Source organism: Phalacrocorax aristotelis, chromosome 2, assembly GCF_949628215.1.
Source record: "Phalacrocorax aristotelis chromosome 2, bGulAri2.1, whole genome shotgun sequence".
NCBI classification, from domain to species: Eukaryota; Metazoa; Chordata; class Aves; order Suliformes; family Phalacrocoracidae; genus Phalacrocorax; species Phalacrocorax aristotelis.
In genome coordinates this window covers 51,621,435-51,637,968 of record NC_134277.1, presented here as the reverse complement: position 1 = coordinate 51,637,968, position 16,534 = coordinate 51,621,435, and the positions used below count along the sequence as shown (strand labels likewise).

General features: G+C 43.1%; 1 protein-coding gene across 4 annotated transcripts in view; it reads right to left on the bottom strand.

The window, feature by feature from the left end:
* The window catches only part of ARPP21 (cAMP regulated phosphoprotein 21), a 203,048-nt gene extending 187,244 nt beyond the window's left edge, over positions 1-15,804 (bottom strand). For 2 of the 4 annotated variants that reach the window (XM_075083544.1, XM_075083553.1), the window contains exon 1: positions 15,480-15,607. The gene's annotated coding sequence lies outside the window, so the exon portion shown is untranslated. Of the gene's footprint in view, positions 1-15,479 lie in introns of all 4 variants that reach the window. The other 2 variants (XM_075083549.1, XM_075083542.1) reach the window with 2 other exon arrangements.
* Positions 15,805-16,534: the final 730 nt, after the last annotated feature.

Below are 16,534 nucleotides of genomic sequence, written 5' to 3'. Positions count from 1 at the left end.
ACTGAGAAAACGTATTTGTCCTTGCATAGCATACGCTACTTAAATGAAATAAATAGATAACAACCCCTGCGTTGCATACCAACAACACGCAGTATACGAATGTGACTCACGAAGCCAAATGTTTAAAGCAAATATGCCAGTAAAGGAGAACATCAATCTGAGCTGAAGGGAAGCTGCTGGCTGGGTGATAAAACCAGGCACGGCCCTTGTCTTCAAATTCAGCGTAGTCCTTGAATGTTACGGTGAACTCTCACCTTCACATGATGAAATCCTGAGCCTGGGTGGGCAGGGAGGTGGAAGGGAGCTGCTGGGGAGGGAGGGGGAGGAACCGCAGTGCCTCTGAGTACTGCTGAAGTATAAAGACATTAAAGGGCCATCAGCAGCTCACCAGCAAAGCTCTGCATTTATTACAGCATAGCAAATTTTCAGAGATGAGCTCCTTTCATTTAGGTCTGCAGCTGCCTCTGACATCTCCCAGCTGAAAAGGGCTGAGCATTCTCGCAATATTAAAAACTCAGCTTCTTCTCCTCTTGAAACTGTAGAGAGGAAGAGCAATAAAAAAAAATGAAATAAAATAAGTAGTCTGCTGTGTCCTGCCTGTTTACTCTCAGGCATAGGAAGACTGTATCAAATTTAACACGGTGGAAAAACTGGAGCCAAAAGATTTGTTTCTAGAATCTGTGCTCTCACTGAGTGTATGTAAGCCTTATAAAATTTAATATGTGACTCTGATCTTTACGGTAATGCTGTGAGTCATCTGCTAATGGTCAGTCTCCCCCGGTTGGAACTCATTATGTGGCGAGACTCATTATAAATAAATCCTTTTATCAGAAGAATTTAAATTCCCACTGCTTGTTCCAGGTGCCTAAACAGCCAGGGTCTAATTACTAATGATGCTGGCCAAACTGCAAAACCGATTTGTTTACCAGGTGATGATACCATACATATAAGCAACATCCTCTGGCAGCAAACTGGCAGTATATATAAAAGATCATGGCTTTAAAAGCTCATTTTCCATAGGCACAGGTCAGAAATGACACAGCCACTACATTTGTCCTATATCCAGCCAGTAAGTGAGACTGCACTGTACAGCAACCTATACGTACACACAAAGTATATATTAATGGATCAAAAGATGAGTGTTGTCTCTACAGCATGTCACTCCATTTTCACTAATGCGGGTTTGCTGTTTGGCTCTCCAAGCGCCTCGTCGTTCATCAACACTTGTTGAGTTTACAAAAACTTAATGCCACAGAAAGATGAAACTGAAGAAAACAACAACACTTTATCACACAGAAACATTAATATCTCTCAACTGGAAACAAATTGCCCAAGGGGTCTGCATGATGTCTCCAAGCAGAGGAATGCTTTGAATGAAACTAGGCAAGGCGTGTGTCTAAAGAATTGTTTGATCCTGGATTATATGGTCTAACAGAATAATGCCACGCAAATTAAAATAGGGAGCATGCTTCACTTTTTTTTTTATAAAACCAAATGAATGGTATCTAAATAGATACCTATAGAAAAGATTAAGCTATAAAAAAAGATTTCAGCTATAATGTAAAAAAACTCTGATCTATAAGCAATGTTAAGATGTGCTAGTCAACACCAAGTAACAGCTGCTCTTAAGGTTTAAAAAAAGAATCGATTAAAATAAGTATTTCAGCTATTGCAAAAAAGACCAAATGAAAGATGAAAACCAGCTCTGTGTGCTATTGACATACCAGAGGAGAATACAGAAAATAAATTCAGAACTGAAAAGCCAGTAAAATAGGACGTTAAGTGAATTTTTAGAATTCTGTGCCTTGAGAAAGTCAAGAGCATTTTTGTTCCCAGTTCAGAATGAAAACAACACTTCAGCTTTTTTCCTCTGAAATAAATCCCTCTCTTTCATCTCTCCCAGACCCAGTGGAGGCAGAGGGGGAAAACCCAAAATGTTACAGTCCCTAATTCACCTGACCTGTACCTGGGTGACTCTGGACAGGCACCATGTCCCCAGTCCTGCTGGGGATGGTGAGGGGACAGGGAGAAGTCTGGGAGAGAGCTGTGAAGATGAAAAAGAGGTTATGGAAACCACTGCAGTCACACTCCCTTTCACAAATCCATTTTCCTCTGCTCCGGCAGTGCACTCATTGTGAAGAGGTTAGCAGATGAAGACAAAGAGCGTCTTAGTCTTTGATGTTCTCCTTCCATGTGAGAACTGCATGGCATGTGGGTACCAGGCAGAGCAGATCCTGACATCTGCATCTTAAAAGTCACCCTCCTTCTGGGGGCCAATTCAAAATGCACTTTATATTTATATATTTTACAGATATATATATATATGCACAGAAGGGTTAGGAGGGAGCTATGACAAGAAGTGAAACGTGCCATAATCTTCCTCGCCCATCTCTCTCCAAAAGGAACAGACTCCCGATTCAAAGAGGCGGATGCACAGACCCATCTCTCCAAAGCTACACTGCAGATACTAGTGTTTTTGCAAAGAAGCAACAGAAGGCTTGGTTATTCTGGGCCATCTTCATATACTGCTGTTAAGGAGTAGTTTAGATATTTCTTTAAAAAATAAGAGTTTTTAATAAAAATTTTAATGAAACTGTCAAACTTTGAAACTGCAGCTTCTCTCTCCCTCTCCTCCTCAGCTGATTATAAGAGAAAAATCAGAAAAAAAAAATCCAAAACTTTTTCCCAGAATAAAATTAACTTTTTTCCACGTTTTTGTAAAAAAAAACCCTATATTGCTTGCTTTTGATTTTTTTTTGTAATTGCCTATCCCCCAGAAGAGGAAACCAACATTTACCCATCTTTGCTGATATTTTAGGCCCTGGAGTGGCAGAAAAACATGAGTCGTTAATTATTCTGGCTTTCTTGTTTGTTTAAAACTCTACATTACTGGCATATTATTCAAGATCTGAAATGTTAAAACCAGAACAAAATATAGTTTTCGTGTTAAAACAATGAATACATAAATTTTTATCGACAAAGTCTTTGGCCACTTAACCATAGGACATTCACAGCTGCCATTTTTTCTCTCCTCTACCACATAATGATTTTCAATATCATTTATCATGTCAAACAAGTATCCTTAATATTTATGAATTATCTGACTGAAACGACAGTTTTTCATGATATGCACTTTCTGTTTTAACACCGGAACTCCTACTGCTATAGATAATGTCTATGTGCTGAGAAGAGCTGGCTGAAAGTACTTGATGAAGCATTTTTGAGAAGATTTGGCATTGGTTTTAGGTCATTTTCAGTGAACATCCCACATAATTTAAAATGTCTCACTGAAATTCACTTTTAATTACAAAGGTTCATTTTTCAAATGAAAATGACTTTTCATTTCAAAATGGATGCTAATGGACAGCAAAAAAAGAGATTTTCCTGGAGTAAAATGAAAACAAAAAGAACCCCTGACTTGACATCATGCAGGTTTGGGTTTTTTTACCCTAGCTTTTCTAGATTTTTGGTCCACAAAAATTTTCAGGTTGTTCAATCTTTGTAAAAAATTATAATGGAAACATTTGAATTATAAATATCAACATTGCCTTAATTAATTCATAACTCTTGTAAACGTGAGAACAGTTCCCCTGCCTGCTCCATGGACCAGCACGGCCGCCCCCTCCCGAGCGGAAGAGGGTCTGCTCGGACATTTAGAAATGTCTTGCTTGTTTGCACCACCAAAGAGAACCAAAGCCCCAGTACTCCTACTTCTTTTTTTCATTTCAGGGGCAGATTAAAACCATTCAGTTTTCCTAAACAGATGGCATCGTTTTGAATTGTGACCGCATTGTCCACATGTGTCCTGTATCTGTATGGATTATTCCTCACAATTGCTTGCTGGTGGTGGACCCAGTGGCACATTGTGCCTTTGTTCTGCTCCTTGGCGCTTCCATAAATGTCTCCCCTTTGGAGCAGCGTAGGCTTTCTGTTGCATCTCTGTCACCAGCACGTGTGAAGCCCTGCCATGTTTTAATGGTATAAATATTAAGGAAAGGCAAAGCAAACAGAATAATAAATAAGGACACGCTCTCCCCCTATTGCTATTGCTAAGGTACTATTTAAAGCTAGGAGCGCCTGCTAGAAAGGTGATCTGAGGGGCAGGGGGTTTAAAATGATGAATTATTTTTTGAAAACATCACTTACACCTGGCTTCTGTTCTGTCAGGTTTGCCAAGCAGATGTGTTTGCACTGTGGGATCCCTTCCCACCCCCTGTACTATCTGGCTGGAGTCCACATCAAGGCACCACTGTGAACCAGGTCCTCCACTGTACCTGAGTGGGCACAGCCTCCAGTAGCTAAACTGAAGGGATGTAGTTTATCCAAAATAATACTCTTGGTGTGTGGTTTTTGAGCTCTACACATGATTGGGGCTAACTGCAAAGAGCAGCTTTGATTCAAGTGCAATCTGCTTTCTGTTTTTCCTTTCCTGAATGCTCGTGCAAGTTAAGTATATTCTAGAGAGTCTGTCCACTTGGCACGTGTCTCTGAATGAGCAAAGGAACTCACCTATAAGTAGGTTATCCTGCTTCCTCAGAAGTGGTCTCACTCTGCTTGTAGGGTGACAGTCATCAGGCAACAAGGACAACATTGCATCTTGAGGAACCAAATTTACCTACCTATTCTATAACCCACTGACACAAAATGAAGAGTAAACACCTTATAACCAAAAACTTTTTGGATTACTATTTTGCAAGCAGAAAACACACGGCAAAATTTTTCAGATAAATTGAGTAGTCCAGCCAGCCCCTTTCCCTGGCTACATAGCTCTCTTTGGAGGAAAATGCTAAGATTCAGTTATTGAGGGCAGATTACCGCCAACTTTATTGACTGTGTCTGAATCATACAATCACCCCCACAGTACTAAAGTAACTCGGGACACTGAAATCAATAGGCTGCTTTACACCAACAGAGAAGAAGTCTTCCTATGCCTGAGCCAATAATAGCTAGGGAAAAAAGCTTAAGTGGGTTTACTCATGGGTGAGGGAATGGGGGTGGAAACAGTTTCTCAGTAAATCCAAAATCCTGGCCAAGGATCCAGAGGGGGATTAGTATTACAGTATCCCTCTTACTAGCTGGGCTGAGCTGAGCTTGTTAGAAAGGTGTTAAACTTCCCTCTGCCAAGACCACTTTGCAATAATCAGTTTATGAAAAATTCAATTTGGCAGCAAACTCTTGGCAGTCTCAAATCAACTGTACCTATTATACCCCAGTCACAAGTGGATGGGCAAAGGTGGCTCAGCACATCACTCTCTCCTCCCCCTCCTTCATGGCCTTGAAATTTGCTCAGCAATGCTGGAAGAGGGAAAAAAACAGCGTTGTGTAACTAGTCTCCAAAACCCAGACAGCCATTAAGGACAAGAAGGGGAAAAAAAAGTAGTCAGAAACAAAAGACAGCCAGCTGCAAAGCTTCTGGCAGCAGCTTCCAGGTAGAAAGTCTGTTTGCACAGGCTTCCCAGGGCAAAGGAAACAGCCTGTGCCCTGTCACGACAAAATATTCACCCCAACTGGGAAAAATGTAAATGATACTGAAGTGATAATGAGCACTCAAGTGGATTTCTTCCTGAAATGAGTCACAGCTGCTGTCAAAGCTCTGTCAATTTGATTGCTGTAGCAGGGTGAGGAGAAAGCTCTCAGGAATGCCACCTGAAAGCCTTTGCCATGGAAGAGGAGACCCACCAAGCCCGGGCAGGGGCCCAGCAGCACAGGGCAGCGTGAACACCTTCCCCACCCAGCCAGAAACAGGGTTTCCACCTGCCTCCTCTGGGGAGAAGCAGCAGTCCCTCCGCACACACAAACCATTGCGTTATGGTGCATTGCTGTGTCTCGTGTTAGTAGCTTCACGACTGTTTTTCCACTAGAAGGCATTACTGGGACCAGGGAGAGCAGGCTGGAGAGGAGACAGATGGTATTTTCTTTCTAATTTTGGTGTTTGAGAACAGAATTTGCACAGTTTGTTCTTCAGTCAACCCTTACTTTCAGGATAAAAAACTGTTACCTGCCAGAACATGAATGGTTTTGAAACATGCAATAAAAAAAAAAATTAAAAAAGCATGCGGAGGGGGAGCTTTCATCTTAAAGAGCTACCAAATTTGCATTCCTGAGGTCTGATGCTATGGTTATTAATCAGATGCTTTGGAGATATTAAAGATTGCCTCTAACTAATATCAAATGCGAATGTCCTTTCTTCCTCAAGATTTCCCAACAGATCGTTAAAGTCTTAGAGTTCCTTTCATTCTTAATACACACCGTGATCATCTTGTATCTGCAGAGTTCTCCTTTACACCAACTTTAATATCTTCCCCTCTCCAGCAGCTCCATTTCAGGTAACTGCTTTTCTAAAACCTAATTTGTCCATTTTTATTAATATGTGCTCTCAGAAGAACAGAATTTGGAAGCTCAGCCTGACATCTGCTGTGCCCATGCTCCACCAACTTGCATGGCGTTATCCTGTCACAGGAATCTGCAAGCCTAAGTAAAAGCCCCAGCTGCAATTCAGTGAAATCTCCTGCTCCATTTGATGTGGCCAAATGACTTTACGTTGCTCATTCTCATCTTCCCAGCCATACTGAGAGATGGGCAAGGAGCAGATGAGAGTCGTAAGGTGCAGAATAAGACTCCTCTCTGTTCCTTTCTGGGTAAAGCAAACTGATTCCCATGTACAAGACCCTTTTCAGGGATGAATGCTGTAGAAAGAGCATGAAGTAGTGTGCTGTCAAAGTGACAGGAGAAAAAATTCATAAGACCTGAGAAAGCCATGGGCAAACCCTTGGAAATGGTGGGTGAGAAGGTAAATGTTATTTTACGTATGCAAAAAACAGGCCCCAGGAAAACTGTGTTTGCTCAAGGAGCACCTGGTGCTACAGCTGCACTGAGGCAGGAACCCCTGGCCTGCTTGGGCCATGTTGCTCTGACTCTCCCTCACAAGCACTCGCACACACTCGCTCAGATACATCACCTTAATTAAAAGTCTCCAAAATCCAAATTCAAAGCATTTCCCCTTTTCCCACCTCACTTCCACCAAGCACCACTCGCTCTGCTGAAGGTGTAAATAGGTCAGGTGTTTCCATGGCCACAGTGAACCAAATAAGCAGTTGGGGTTCAGCAAGCAATGTGTGTTTTTTAATTGTTCCAGTGCCAGGTAGCACAAGGTGTGCAGCACCACGCTGACAGTACCTAACTATCTCCTCTTGCTCATCAGCTATGTGATGGCTGGCACTGGCCCCTTCCCCCCTCGAAGCCGTTTTCTCCTGCAAGCTTCAACAGGCAGCTCCCCTCATGGGGTAGCACTGATGAAAAGTACATTTCACACGGAAAATGTCTCTTTGCATCACCACTGCAAGTACTAATTGCTGGTTCCAGTGTAGCATTGAACCTATTCGCACAAGGTGTAATTAAGTTGTGACTCACAGCCACAGGATGCTGCAGAGGCCAAAAAGTATAAAATAAGCCTAAAAGGAGACTAGGCAAATTCATGAGGGACATGTCTAACCAACGGGATGGTTGGGATGGCACACCGTTCAGGAAGCCCCTCCTAAACCTCTCAATGCCTGAAGGCGAGGAGTTGTAACATGGAGAGGACGTTTTTGTACTTATGTCCTGTATCTTTCCCAGAGTCCCAGCTGTCCTCAGGATCCCAGGCTAGATGAACACATAGACTTCCACCTTGTCATTGTACGTAACAAACAGAAAAATTGGGATGAATTGTGGAGCTGATGGATCTGAATCTGAGGAGCGCAGAGATGCCTCTGACCCTAGTTAATGGTCTGGAGGGGAACACCCAGGACACCAAGGGCATCAGCCCTGTGCTGTATTTGATCATTTGTGACAAGGCATTTTCTGACTTCTGATTTTTCCTGTGTGATGAATCATCTGGCTACTATGGCACAGATCAGTTTTCACCCAGTGAAAAGCACCAGATCTTTCACACATCACAGACTCTGTTGTCTGTCAATAAAATTGCTCATTTAAGACTGATTTACCTCCCTTTCCAGGGGCCAGACATGAGGATGTCTACTCTGGCTAGTGTTGCCCATGAAAACTGTGGCTGGAAGATTTTGTCCCATAACCTGCCACCTAAAGCCATCTCCATCTCAGCTGTAATGTTCACTGAAGCCTCTTTGCAACGCAGAAGAAGGTTTTATGAGGAGGAGCCAGGGAAAGACTTTAAGCAGGCTGCCTTGATGACCAGCAGGAGACCCCTTTTTGCCCATCCTATAAAATGGACATACCAATCTCTTCTGCAAATTGTCAAGCATATGGACCCCCTGATATAAATACTGCTACAAAAGTAAAAATAGTACTAGAAATATTAATAATCCAAATATGCTATGTGATCCTGGGATTTCACTTCTGTCTGTAACGGTACACGGCTGAAATACTGCAGTTTCTTGGGTCCCTCGTTTATCCCTTGGGCTAGCAAAGGAGAAGGAGGGTCCACACCAAGACCCCCTCTCTCCTGTAACCAAACACAGCTCAAACCTCCACAGGGGGAGCCTGAGTTTTCCTGATCAACTTCTAGTACAAGCTTGCACCCTGCTCTAAAAAATCATCTCAGCTATAATTCCCACCTTTTGGCAGTCTGGCTTATCAAAGGACATCGGGACTCTATTGCCTGGGCCACGCTGAAGCCAACGATGCTCTTCACATCTGTTCACTCATCTCAGCAAGCTGGGACCTGAAACTTGGTGTTGTCTCCTGCCAACACTACCACCACGAATAGCTGGTGCCAACCAAAGCAACCGCTCTTTGTCTTGCCCCTCCACATGTTGTCTTCTTGCACAACCAATGGTGCTTCAGGGTGTTGTTGAGGGCCCGACAAACAGTTCAGAGGGTAATAACCAGGTCAGGTCCCTGCCCTTCCCCAGCTTATTGGCTTCACACCGCTCTTATGCCCCCGGTGTCTAGAAGTGGGAAAAGGGAAAGGATTTTAATTTTAAGGCAAAGTTCCTCAAACTTAATTGTTCTGTGAGGCTTTGTATTTAGCCTCCAGTGTCTCTCAGAAACCTGATAAACATACGATCCCAGTTTGAAATTATTGATTTTTTTCCTCCTCACTATTTTTTTTTCCTAAGTGAAATTAAAATCAGTAGAGTTTTTCTTGTTTAACAGCATAAGATCTGGTGTAATAAACAAGTATCACCTTGTCACGACAAACAAGCTTTACTTATTCATTGGCATTAGCAATGTCCACACAACCCTGGGAACAGCGTGTTGTTTCAGCTCATTACTGTGCTGTCAGCAAAAGGAGAGCAGTAGGGCTGAAATTCAACCCCCAGATATGTGTGCAGTGTTTGGAGCCTGCAATGGGGAGCAGTGTTATGGGTGGCTGTAAAAATCTTCTGCAGGAAGTCAAAGAGGACATAGCATGGGTGGCAGCAGACCTGGTGCTCCCATCTAACTTTTTCTCTGATATTCAAGAAATTGGATCCCTCATCTGTAAAGTGGGGATAACTGAGGTCGCAACCACTCTGTAAAGCATATAAAATCTAGAAACAAAAGAACAGTAACAAACCAGGTATCCCCACTACTATCAGTTAGCTGTCTTCTAGGGAAACTATCTCTCAGATTCTTAGGATTAAGTTAAATATTATGTTGGAAACAATATATGGTATATATAATTATTTCCTCCACCCCCTTTTTTTTTTCCTATGTAAAACTAGGTAGTCTTGCTTACCAACTAGATTTAGACCTATTAGGGTTATTTGTAATAGAACAATTATTTGGTAATTAAAAATACAGGGTTTAGGGGACAACAGATTAATGAGGAGGAAGCATAGTGCAATACTATGGAAACTATATTGCAGGATTCAATATTGCATACTCCCGTAGTCAGAAAGTCCTGCATTATAATCCTATGATGCCAATGCTGTACTGAACAGCAAGTAATCCTAAAATCCAGTTAGCTTAGGCTTAGCATACTGCAGAAGCACAGGAAATAGCAAGAATCTATCCAGTCACATTGAGCTACCATAGTAATGGGACATGTTCAGGAAAAAATGTTTTGTTTTGTTTTGCAGACCTCACTTTCTAAATGCTGGTGCTCAGTAGGTCTATATAGCAACTGTTGGGCCATTGCCTAATATTGTAAGTCAAATCATAGGTCACTACATGCCTATTCCAAAATAATTCTTCCTCCCTGCCAAGTCCTAAGTCCCAGAAACCCTTATCATGGATGAGAAAATGGGAGATATGCAATCAGGTGCACAAGAAGGCATTGAAATGACAAAGCTTCTAAAATCACAAATGTACAAAACCCCACCTACTATGCCATTTAAATTCAATGCTGATTTTATAAACTCTAAATCTCTTGGACAGTCCTAGTAGTCCCGCTGTAGACACGAGCACCCCATCTGGGAGAGGGCATTAAAACCTCTCCTGGGCTCTCCCTTATTCACTACCACCATCCATCCTAATTACCAATGGCCCACAAAAACTCAGAGATTTAGCAGTGTGATCTTTGGAAACTAGAGCTCGATTGTATAAGAGGTTTGGTTTTAGGTTTTTTTCTTGTTTGGGTTTTATTTTTTTCTGCAGCGTAGTTGTCCTTTAAACGTGGAGACAGCTGTTATTACATTGAGTGGTATTCTTGCAGAGGGTAAAAAAACCACCAACAAAAGCCCTGCAGAAAATATTCTGAAATGCATTGTACAAGACCTTAAGCTTTGGAGGTTAGGCAGACAATGTTAGTACTCTCATTCCCTGGCTGCCCACTAGCCCTCAGATATGTGTTTTAAATTTAACTTTTTTTTTTTAGAATGAAATTACTTATGCATTGCTTAGGTGTTTATAAGGAACACAAAAAGAGGGGGACATGGTTTTACTGGTTTCAGTGGACTGTGGGTAAGACTTCTGAGGCTACCTCAGAATGTTAAAAACACAGCCAATGCATTCTCTCCACTCTTTCTATTTATTTATCTAAAAAGAGATTCTACCCTGTTTCTTGAACAATCCCTTACAGATTCATAAATCAATTAATAGATTTTGTAATCAAAGTCTTTATTAATTTTGTAATGCTGCATTCAGGTAATATTTGTCTACTCAGCAAAAACTAGCATGGAGAGCTTACCTAGTTGACCAATGCAGCAGCAGCAATGGAGGTCTGTTTTCTGGTATTCAAATAAAAATAAGCAAAAGAGGAAAATTAATACAAAAATGGGGGGGAGAGGGGAGGTAAAATATTATAGAAAATTATAAACAGGAACACTCGGAAACTCCAGGGTGGAAGTTGAGTCTGTGGCCCTCTGTGTATTACCGCGTATCGCATATAATAAACCAATGCCGAGGGCAAACTCTCTGATTGTCCCCATCTTTGCAGCAGATCTGATAACAAGTGCAGGAAAAGAGATTATTTTAACCATGAATACAGTGGTGGGGCCTCACTTCCAGACAGTGACATTAGACAAGTCGCAAGTGAAGTTGTTTTGTAACCTTAGCTATGACAACTGAGAACCTACAGCTGCAGCAGTACTGGACTTGGGTCTGGATCAGCCTTAGATTACGCCGACTATATGCAACAAACATAGTTTTATTCATGACTGGCTATTACAAATAAGACTCCCTGCCTCCCTACCTTTTTCCCTCAGAGAAAGAAAATCAGAAAGTATTTTTGCTCCAGCACTGCCTGGAGGATCTATAGCAACATGAGCTTATTTATTACCTGTCACTTCTACGCAAACATTTCCTACTGTGTCAGACCAACCATTCATTATATCATTTCTCTCTGAGGTCTCAACATCATCCATCACCGTAGTCACCTATCCTGCTCCTGCTCTGGGCCTTTGCATTGTGTGGGGATTCACCAGTTCAGATGCTGGGGGTCTGGACTGCTGCTGTTTTCCATTCCATCGCTCTTCCATTACCACTTGGCTTGCCTGGAGCTGCCAACATGTTAAGGGTTCAATAGGGCACCTTCTTTATGAGCCTTCCCTACCAACATCCCCTTAATATAGAAAATGCCAACCTGCCTCTTTCATGAACACCTCACATCCTTCTTCCTTTAAGAAGTAATGAGTGGTGGTTTCCTTGGCTGTTAAGAATTGTGTTGCCTTCCTGCCCTCCCCTCCACACACAGGTATGGACACCTTTAGCCTGAAGACTGGGATACATAGATTTTTACCTAACCTTTCTTAATTGCTGCAGGGAAGAGGTGGAAGTGCAAGCAAAGGTGCAGTTGCCATCAGAGCAGCAAGGGAGAAATGGCTGAACTTGCCAGGAAAGTAACAAGGGAAACCCAGCATCAGATAGATCTAAGACAGATCCAGATTCAAGACAAAGATAATTAAATGTAATCGCCTGCAGTGAGAACATGTTAATTTTACCCTAGTTTGCCAGTGAGCTTTGTCAGTAACAAGTGAGGCAAGAACTGGAGGCACCTGGACAGCAACAGACCCAGCTCTGTGTGGGTATGTCCTCCTCACACCTCCCCAAAGGATGGGTCACATAGCCCGCTTGAGTACCTCTATGCCTCCAGTAAGATTGTTCATGCATTCTTTTTCTGTGTTTCCAATAATTTCCCCTCCCTTTTTTGGTTTTTAGGGGGTGAGCATTTGTAAACAATACACAGCTGTAGCTGTAAACAAACTTGTCTGGAAACTGCCTTTGTTCTGGGGAGCATCTGGTAGAAAATTTGTCCCAGTCTTCCCTTCCCAGTCACTCTGCCAAACAGCCTTTCTCCCTTGCTCTTTATCTCCAGACCCTGGTGAGGAGGGGACAGGCCATCATCAGATTTTCTGTGCCAGAAAGGGAAAGAAGTGTTCCTCTACAAATTCACAGAAGTGCAGGATTGTCAGTATAGGACCGAGGGATACCTTGCTTGCATGCTTGGTTATCACCATCTTTACCACCAATGTAAAGTGTCAGGATCCTAAGAGGGTCAATTTTATGAGTAACTAGCCCATACTTTTGGATGTTATAGAAATAATATTCTCAAAAGCATATATGTATACATACTACTAGGGCATAGGAAAAGGCAGATGTTTGTAATAGCTGACGAAGCAAAAAGGATTGTCTTCCTCACCAGCTAGATGAGTATGTCAGTAGAGTATATTATTCTATTTCTTTATCACCAAATTTAAACACTTCTGACCAGGTAATGTATTTACAGTAACAGAGGGGATTTCTATACTGCTTAGCAATGTAACTGGATTTTCTCATAATACGTTGCAGTGACATTACAAGCTAAATGCACAAGAAGTTACTAGAATGATGGCAGGGTAAGTTATGAGTATGATGTACTACATAATATAATACAGGAGGCCATAAACCCATATTGCCATTTTCTTACGAAACTGAGACATAATTTTAATTAAAAAAAAAAAAAAAAGAGAGAATTGTGGAGATAGGGCAATTGACCTGCTTGATTATAAAAGGTCAATTGTAAAACTTATTTGGATATGCCCTCTACTTCCATCTAATATCAGTGATTTGTGTGCAAAGTAGGAGAAACATTTTATTCTTTTCAAACTTTTGTAACTCTGATAATTTCTTATAATGTCTAGCGTGTCCCCAGCACTGCTGGAGGTCCACATGCTCATTTGTGCTTTCTTACATGGACACAAGATCCTTTGTGTAAGGTGACAGACCTGGATCTCCAGGGGTGCAGACTGCTGCACCTCTCCTTAGCTGCCGAGCTTAGAGGCAGTGAAATCCACGTTCATCTTTTATTTGAAAACTGGCACAAAATTTGCAAATGGCTTTTCTGTGAGCTGCGTAGAGAGGCACTTTCAAAGGGAGCCGGTGATGTATTTTCCCTGTGCCTTGGCATGTCTCCCTTCAGCAAAACACCAGCCCTTGGCGCTGGCCCACGCTTGCATGGGAGCTTCTGCTCAGGCATGGCTGAAACACTGGTTTGAGGCGAAGCAAATTCTGCTTCATGTATCAAGAGGAACAGAAACCGGGATGGGTGGGTGGCGGGAGGCAGAGAGGAAGCTGGGGAAAGGTTTGGCTGGAAGTATGAGTCAGTTTGGCTGGAAGTATGTTATGAGATGTATGGGATTATCATAGTTTACATAGTGTCCTGACTGCCAAATGACCACGTCAATTCTCTAGCATGGTGCTTGGCAGTGGAGAGGTCGTGAGCAGCAGGACAGTAATAGTGTTACAGTAGCACAGTGTCCTCAGTCAGAGGTACTGGCCTGGGAAGGATCTCGTAGTCCCTCAAGATGTTATGGTTCCTGTGGCAAACAGCCTGCGGTGCACACTGAGGCAAGACCCCACACGCAATAGTCACAAGTAACACTGATAAAAGGCAGTTTCTCTCTTTCTTGTCAAGACCATGTTCAAATTTTAATGGACTCAGCCAAAAACCTCTCCTGGAGAGAAATTTAGACCTGGACTGCACTTGACACTTGTGAAGTTGGAGCTTCCTTTTCAGCTCCATATTGTATTTATTTGACCCAGATCGCACTAATTTATCCCACAACTTCCAGAAAATTGTTTCACCACTACCTGTAGATGGAAACAGTGAGGACAGCGCTGATCCAAAGCCTACTAAAGTCAAGGGATAGATTCCCACTCATTTTTAGTGTCTCCTGCATCAATCTAACTCTCCAGGAGCGCTGCTGGGGCTGTCATTCTACCCTTGGTAGTGCTCCAATTCAGAGCAGAAATCACTGAATTCCAGACACGAGTCCCTCTTTCTATTTTTGCTTTTTTTTTTTTTCTCCTTAATTTTAAAAGCAGCAGCAGTATCTGGCTTCCAGGACACAGCAGACTCTCACACTGCAGACAGAGCCTGCTTGACTCCCTAAGCAAACCTGCCTTGCTCTGTCCGTGAGCATGCATGTAGGCACCCACACGCACATGTTGTTCAGCAGAAGTCACACTGCGGCACACGGATCTCTTCTGATCTGCCTGACGGCCCTGCCTCTCCTCACAGTCAACAGAGAGGGGTCACATAAAGGGAACAGGACGCTAGAAATGATCCTGTGAAGCATTACAAGCCTTTCGGCTCCCCCTTCCTGTCTCCAGCCTCTGTGCTAAGTAAACACCACCTAGGCATTTTGTTGTTATTACCAAAAGAAGCTATTATGGGTTTTGTTTTTTTTTTAAAAAAGGGCAAAAAGAAATGAGATGGGAGACCTTGAGATATTAGCCCTAAGCAGACAGATCAGATACTTTTAGAGCAGAGCAATAGCACTTCTCCCTTCCCCACAAGTGCAGTCAGCACATTTGATTTCTTTTTCTATATCTCTCCCATGTTTATTCTTAAAACACGTCATCACCATCTAATCACCACAGGAATTGAAAGTAACTTTGCACAGGAGCATTCTAAAATTAGAGAATACCAATTAAAATTAATGCCAACCCAAAGTGCTGTGCTGCAAAGAAAGCACAGCCAAAAGAAGAGGAAACAACCCATATCTGCTAAATTCACAGTTCTGATACTTGATTGTTAATAATTTTTTTGGTGGTTCCCTCCTTTAAGGGCAGCGCCGCAAAACCACCAGCCCAGGGCTCTTCCAAGACCTTCTCCTTACCCCATCGACACAGCAGGATTAGTCCCATCCAGGAGCCTCCCGTCTTTCCGCTCCGGAGAAGTCACAGTTTGCTCCTCTCCGCAGCAGCCTTTCTGGGTGCCCGCCGCCTTGCTCCACGTCCCGCAGACAGCTGGGGCCAGCCTGGGGGGCCGGGGCATCGCGGCGACGGGACACGGCCCTTCCTGATATAATGGGAAGGCCAGTGCCAGTGCCGGCATCAACCCGGGCGGGATTCCAGTGCGGCGGCCGTCCCGCACCTGTCACAGGGCACCAACCAGGACAATCAGCTGTGCAGCTAATATTAACCACTCGCGCCGCCGGGACCAGGGAAGCGCAGCAGGGACAGGAGCATGATCCAGGCACAGAGCAGCTTGCAGGGAAATAAGTAAAGGCCAAGCTGGACAATTAAAAGGGAAACAAAAGAATAAGAGTGAATATCCCACCAGGCTGATAACCTGCATGGAAGGCCCAGAGCCCCACGTGGTCCTTTCCTGTTCATCACATTAGCCTGCTTTTCTCTCCAGCAGTGATTTTGGTCCTTCCAAAATTGCTGGCTGATAGGAAAGGATGTATTTGCATTTACTGTCTCTGCTGCCTCAGCGCCAACAACCTCAGGTCCTCCAACAGCCAGAAGAGAAACGCCAGGCTGAGCCTCAGCCATGCCGAGGGTGACAGTCACACAATCTCGATACTTAGTGGCACGCTTTAATTTGTGGCTACTGGGAAAGCACCATGACAGACAGTGCTGTTGCATACAGCAAGAAGGTAAAGAAAGCTAGTGCTATAAGTGACTCATAAAACACAAAATCAAGAAAAACTTCCCTCCCAGCATAACCTCCAATGACAAAACAACATGCTAGCCTCCTGCTTAAAATAAAACATCCACAGAACTGGGCCGCTTTTTTTTTTTCTTTCTTAAAGGAATTTTTGCAGTGCTTGATTTCCTCTGCTCCCTGGATATTGCAGGGGTCTCCAGGCACCAGGGGACGTGAAGAAGGCATGCACTGCAACAGCGATAAGCACCAGAGGGCAGCTTAAATACGAACGTGAGCTCA